General features: G+C 53.1%; 1 pseudogene; it reads left to right on the plus strand.

Moving 5' to 3' along the window:
• Positions 1-2,125: 2,125 nt before the first annotated feature.
• LOC116506160 lies at positions 2,126-3,141 on the plus strand (annotated as a pseudogene).
• Positions 3,142-6,187: the final 3,046 nt, after the last annotated feature.

The following is a 6,187-nucleotide window of genomic DNA, read 5'->3' on the forward strand; positions in this document are numbered from 1 at the left end:
CTGCGGGGTTAAGGACATTCACTTACACCGCCGCCTCCTGTGGCACCCCAACATCACCATGCAACAGGCCGACGTCCACGGCCGACATTCAACGCATGCAACTTCTCCCGCCATCTCCTCCTGCACTTCCTGTGTGCCCTCCGCCTGCCGCTCAAGCCTGCCTCATTGATGAGCTGGTGCCGCTCGCAGACCCCAGCTTGGAACAAGTCGACCAGCTCCGGGCTCAGCCTAGGCGCCCACCACCTCCCCCAGCTGCCCCTGCCGTGTCTGGGTGTGTGCACTGTGGTGGCTGCCATGCCCGCACAGCTTGCCCCTTCAAGGGCACCGTTTGCCAGCGTTGCGGCAAGAAGGGCCACATCGCCCAGGTCTGCCGTGCCTCCCTGCCTGCGCCTTCTTTCCTCCAGCAGCCTGCCGCGTCTCAACCTCAACCGCGCCGCCAGCCACCGCGGCCCACCGTCAATCAGCCTCATGTTGCCAGGGAGATGGTCAGCCAGGCGTCCGCCGGTGCCCGGAAAGTCTCTGCAGCGCTCCAGCTGGAAGGTTAGCCCTGCCGCATGGAGGTAGACTCTGGCTCCTCCAGCTACCTGCTCTCCTGGGCCACCTTCTCCCGCCTGTGTCCCCACATCTCCTGTGCCCAGCTGCAACCTGTGGACACCTCCCTCAGAGACTACCAGGGGACTCTTATTCCCACCCTGGGGTCTTTTCCCATTTGGGTGGACTATGGGGACTTTCACGGCCATTTGCCTGTTCTTATTGTAAAAAACTCCCTGCCTGCTTTATTGGGGCTCGATTGGTTCCCTTCCCTGGGGCTGTCTATTGGGGTGGGGGTGCATAGGGTGGCTTCCTCTGCCCTAGAAGATGTCCTTAGGGAATTCTCTGACATCTTCGATGGCCAGCTGGGTTCTTACAAGGGCACCCCTATTTCCCTTAACCTCGACCCCCAGGTTGCTCCAATTCGGCTGAAGGCTCGCAGGGTGCCTTTTGCCTTGAGGGCCAAGGTTGATGCCGAGCTCGATAAGCTCCTGGCGCAGGGCATACTCGAACCCATCGACCACTCGAGATGGGAGACCCCGATTGTGATCCCTGTCAAGCCAGACGGGTCAGTGCAGATCTGTGCCAACTACAAGTCAACTATCAACCTTGCCCTCCAGGCAAACACCTATCCAGTCCCTGTTGTGCAGCACCTGCTCCATTCCCTGGGGCGGGGCTGTACATTTGCAAAACTGGATATGGCGCAGGCCTACCAACAGCTCCCGGTGGATGACGATGCGGTGGCCGCCCAAACCATTGTCACCCATCGTGGGGCTTTCCGTTGCCGCCGCCTCCAATTCGGCATCTCTGTGGCCCCGGGGATCTTCCAGAGCCTCATGGAACGACTGCTCCATGGGCTCCCTGGCGTGGTTCCGTATTTCAATGACGTTCTGATCGCTGCTTCCAGCCACTCAGAACTCATCGAAATGCTTAGGAAGGTCCTCCTCCGTTTTAGGGGCGCGGGTTTAAAACTCAAATGCAGCAAATGCTCGTTTGCTGTCCCTAGGGTGGAGTTCTTGGGCTTCTTGATTGACGCCCAAGGAATCCACCCTACATCTGCTAAGGTGGCAGCCATCAGGAACGCCCCCACTCCCTCCTCTAAGGCGGAGTTACAGGCGTTCCTGGGGCTTTTGAATTTTTACGCACTATTCGTGCCACACAAGGTGTCACTAGTCGAGCCGCTGCATCGGTTGCTCGACCGATCCGTGGCCTGGCACTGGGGCAGCCGCGAAGCGCATGCGTTCGCAGCTGTCTAAGACACGCTTACGTCAGCAGCTGTCTTAGTGCAATACAATGACAAGCTGCCGCTGGCGTTAGCCTGTGACACCTCCCCCTATGGTCTGGGGGTGGTCCTGAGCCATGTCCTCCCCAATGGCTCAGAGGCCCCTGTGGCTTTTTACTCCCGGACACTCTCCTCGGCGGAGCGCAATTACAGCCAGATAGACAAGGAGGCTCTGGCTGCAGTGTCCGGGGTTAAAAAGTTTCACGACTATTTGTATGGCCTGCACTTTACCCTTGTCACTGACCATAAGCCGCTCCTTGGGCTTTTGGTGGGCGACAAGCCGACCCCCCCCCCCCCATCCTTTCTCCCAGAATGACACGTTGGACGGAGTTCCTTGCAGCACATTCTTATACACTGCTCTACTGCCCGGGCAAGCAGCTGGGGCATGCAGATGCTCTTAGCCACTGCCCCTTGCCAGACTCTGACCTGGCCCTGGTGCCTTCCCTGTCCGTTTTACTGATTGCTTCCTCTGGCTTGCCCCTCTCAGCCACAGACATCGCGGCCCACACTAAGGCCGATCCCGTCTTGGCTCAAGTTTGCTCTTGGGTCCTATGGGGTTGGCCTTTGGGGAAGGTAGCTGACAGCTTCTGGTCTTTTAAGGCCCGGCAAGCCGAACTATTCCTACATGGCGGGTGCCTTATTTGGGGGGATCGGGTGGTGATCCCTTCCGCGCTGCGCACCCAGGTCCTGCCTCTGCTCCACAAAGACCACCCCGGCATAGCGCGGATGAAAGCGTTAGCACGCAGCTATGTCCAGTGGTCTTTGCTGGACGCAGAGATTGCGGCACTACTTGCACTACTTGCCAGCTCTCCCGGCCTAACCCCCCGGCCGGACCTTCTCGTGAGTGGGAGGCTCCGAGAGGCCCGTGGTCCCGCCTACATGTAGATTTTGCCGGCCTCTTCCATGGCCAGACATTCCTGATTGTCGTGGACGCCTACTCTCACTGGATGGAACTGGTCCTCATGACCTCCACCTCAGCTGAGAGTACGGTCAGGGCCCTACGCCGTTTGTTCACCACCCACGGGTTGCCGGATGTAATTGTCTCTGACAGTGGGCCCCAATTTACTTCCACCACATTCCAGGAATTCCTGGCCTGTCAGGGAATCCGGCACGTGCCCACAGCTCCGTACCATCCGGCCTGCAATGGCCGGGCGGAGCGCGCGGTCCGATCGGCCAAGGAGGCACTTGGCTGAATGGACCGGGGCAATTGGCAGTCGAGGGTGGCGGCTTACCTGCTAAGCCAAGACTCCACCCCCTGCCCAACGACCAACAAAAGCCCCGTGGAGCTCTTGATGGGCCGGCGCCTGCAGACCCCCCTGGATAGGCTTCACCCGCTCTATTCAGGGGATCAGGCTTGCAACCTGGGGGTTTCCCCTCCCCGCTCTTTCCATGTGGGGGATCTGGTCTGGGCCCGCTCATTTTCTGGGGAACCTAAATGGGTGGCTGCCTCCGTTGTGACCGTAACCGGCCCCTGTTCCTACAGGGTCGGACTGGCCGATGGATCCGAGTGGAGGCGCCACGTGGATCAACTAAGAAGGCGTCTCCCCGTGGAGACTGGCGCCTCGACGGATCCAGGGCCCAATGACACAGCTGCCTGCCAGCCGGTCCCAACGCTCCAGGCCTTTCCCCAGGCAGGCCTCTCCTATCCCCTGGTTGCAGGGTTCCAACCTGCAGTTGACTCTCCTCAAGCCGACACAGTTCCATACGACAGGGCCTTCCCCAGTTCAGGCCCTACCTACTCAGACGCTTCCTGTTGGCAGGCGCCTCCGCAAACTCCACCCGATACGGTTTTCCCGCCAAGTTCCTGCAACGATCCTTCGCCGGTTGCCGCCTCCCGGCAACACGACGCTTTCCCTGTGGCCGCGTCCCCTCGGCCCGGCCTACCTGTTATGTTGAGCCCGCCTTCAGGGCTGTTCCAAAATGGCGTTGCTTGGAGCTCCACTCCCTTCGGGGAGGAGCTACAACGAGCAGGTCTCACCCCTCCGACGACTCCAGGCGAACTGAGAAGATCTGGGCGGGTCCGGCACCGCCCCACCTACCTAAATGACTACGCATGCTCCAATCATGGGCATGCACTCTACCCAGGGGGAAGGGGTGTTAAGAATTCATAAAGTTCTCGTAGTTATGACCGGGAGGCCAGCAACAGACCAGGCTGCGCCCTGATTGGCTGGGGCGCAGCATAGCCTGTTGCTAGCCTCCCGAGCCATTCTGATTGGTCAGGGCGCAGCGTCAGCAGTTGCCAGACGCTTGCTGAGCACCCATTGGTCCGTCTGGTTCTAGTTGCCTGTGTAAATACAATGTTAACCAAAGGATACATTTGAATTGCTGTCAAACATCTTACGAATAAACCTTGTTGTGTTGAAGTCCTGGCTCTCGCGTCTTCTCTACCCTCGATCCTCTAAATGTATCCCCTTCCCCCCCTTGGTTGTTAGCCGCCCTGAGTCCCTCAGGAGTAGGGCGGCATACAAATTAAATAAACATTCCAAACATTCCAAACATTTTTTCCTCTGAAAAGGACTATTTCCTGGCTGTTTTTCAAATGTTTAGTCTTTCTTGGGCAGGGATAGGGAATGATGGCCTTTTTATGACCTGGGGACTTCAACTGCCAGAATTCTTGAGCCAGCATGGCTGGCTCAGGAATTCTGGGAGTTGAAGTCCACAAATCATGAGGGAGTTATAGTTCCCCATCTCTTTCTAGGGAAAGGATTAAACCATGACTGATTAAAAGAAGGTGGTGCGATAGGCCCAATTTCTCTACCACAATTACGTAGAATAAACTCCACAGTTAGATTTGAATAGCAAACAAAAGGCTGAAATTTATTGAACCACATTGAAAAAAAGACACCAAGAATGGTTGTTTTCCCAGGATTAGAAATGGTGGCTTTAAGAATTAGGATAGTAAAATGTTTCTACTAATAGAGGTAGACTGAAGAAGCTGCAGGGAAAAGCAGTAAGCCACTCCAATCCAAAAAGGAGAAGAAGTCCAGTTGACATGACTCAAATTCCAGACTACCAGTACAGGAAAATATTTGTAGCTCAGAATTGAAAAGAAGGATCCTTGGTGATCTCTGAGTTTGGTTGTTTTCTTGCAGATATTTTATTACCAGACTAAGTAACGTTATCACTGCACTGATGATGATATATAGTTTGGGTAATGAAATGCCTGCAAGAAAACAACCAAACTTAGAGAGCAGCAAGAACCCTAAAGTGTTGCTATCACCTCAAATAGGTCTAATAAGTGAATTCCCTACATTTCCACATGTTGAGGACAGTGGTGGGTTGCAGGCAGTATGCCCCGGTATGGGCATACCGGATCCTGTCCAGAGCACCAAGTACCATTGCGTTCCAGTGCTCCAGAGGGCCCACCCGCCCACCCATGCTCCTTATCTGTGCTTTAAGCTTTTGGCACATGCGCACACACATGCTGTGTATGGTGCCTGCGCGATGCTACGCTGGAGCATTGCAGAAGCTTGTGGAAGCATCATTTGATGCTACAACGCACGCGCGCCCTGCACGTGTGCATGTGGGTATGGTTGGAACGGAATCCGGAACCCACCACTGGTTGAGGAACACAAATAGTATCAGAAAAGTTTCATGATTTTGTAAAATGTACAAGAAAGGTTTTTATAAAACTTTCCATAGCACATAGACTTTTCATGCATGTTCCTTTTTTTAAAAAAAATAACTATTATTAAATTCTTTAAAGAAAAAAATGAACAAAATAGAAAAAAGAGATGAAGAAAAAGAATCAGATGAATAAACAAGAGATTTGCAAATATGATACACTTATAATTTTATAATATTTGAGTTAGTGATTAAAGATATCAAATAGATTATATGGTTTAAAAACCCAAATCTCACTATGAAAGTCTATGTGGAATAACAGGAGCGAAGCACAACACAGCATAAATCATACAATAAAATTATAAACTATGATAAATTCATACATTTATTTCAGCCTTCCTCAGCCTGGTGTCTTCCCACAGTATCTTTCATCACATCTGAACAAGTCACCTGCCTAGCAGGTGAAGAACAAGAGACCAAGCCTGGGAAAGGATTCTCTATTTTGGAAGATATAAAGCAGGAGAAGAAGGTTGTCCATCATCCCCTCCCATGACATCTTTTAGTGTTTTCTGAAACAATAGTCTTTTTTTAAAAAAAAAACACCTCCATTCTCTATTGTGTTCTCTTTCCCCTTTACAAAGGGCCAACTAATTCAGAACACACTGAGGCTGTGGCTCTACTTTTCTTGTTGCTGTTGCTATAACAGACCCTTTCTCTTTGTTCTATCTGTGTCTCTCTGATCTACTTAATTTAGCACTTGTTTTCTGCCCCTGTTGCTGAAATGGGTCTGTTCTAGTCATGGATGGTGTT

This window comes from Thamnophis elegans, chromosome 3 (genome assembly GCF_009769535.1).
Source record: "Thamnophis elegans isolate rThaEle1 chromosome 3, rThaEle1.pri, whole genome shotgun sequence".
Taxonomy (NCBI): domain Eukaryota; kingdom Metazoa; phylum Chordata; class Lepidosauria; order Squamata; family Colubridae; genus Thamnophis; species Thamnophis elegans.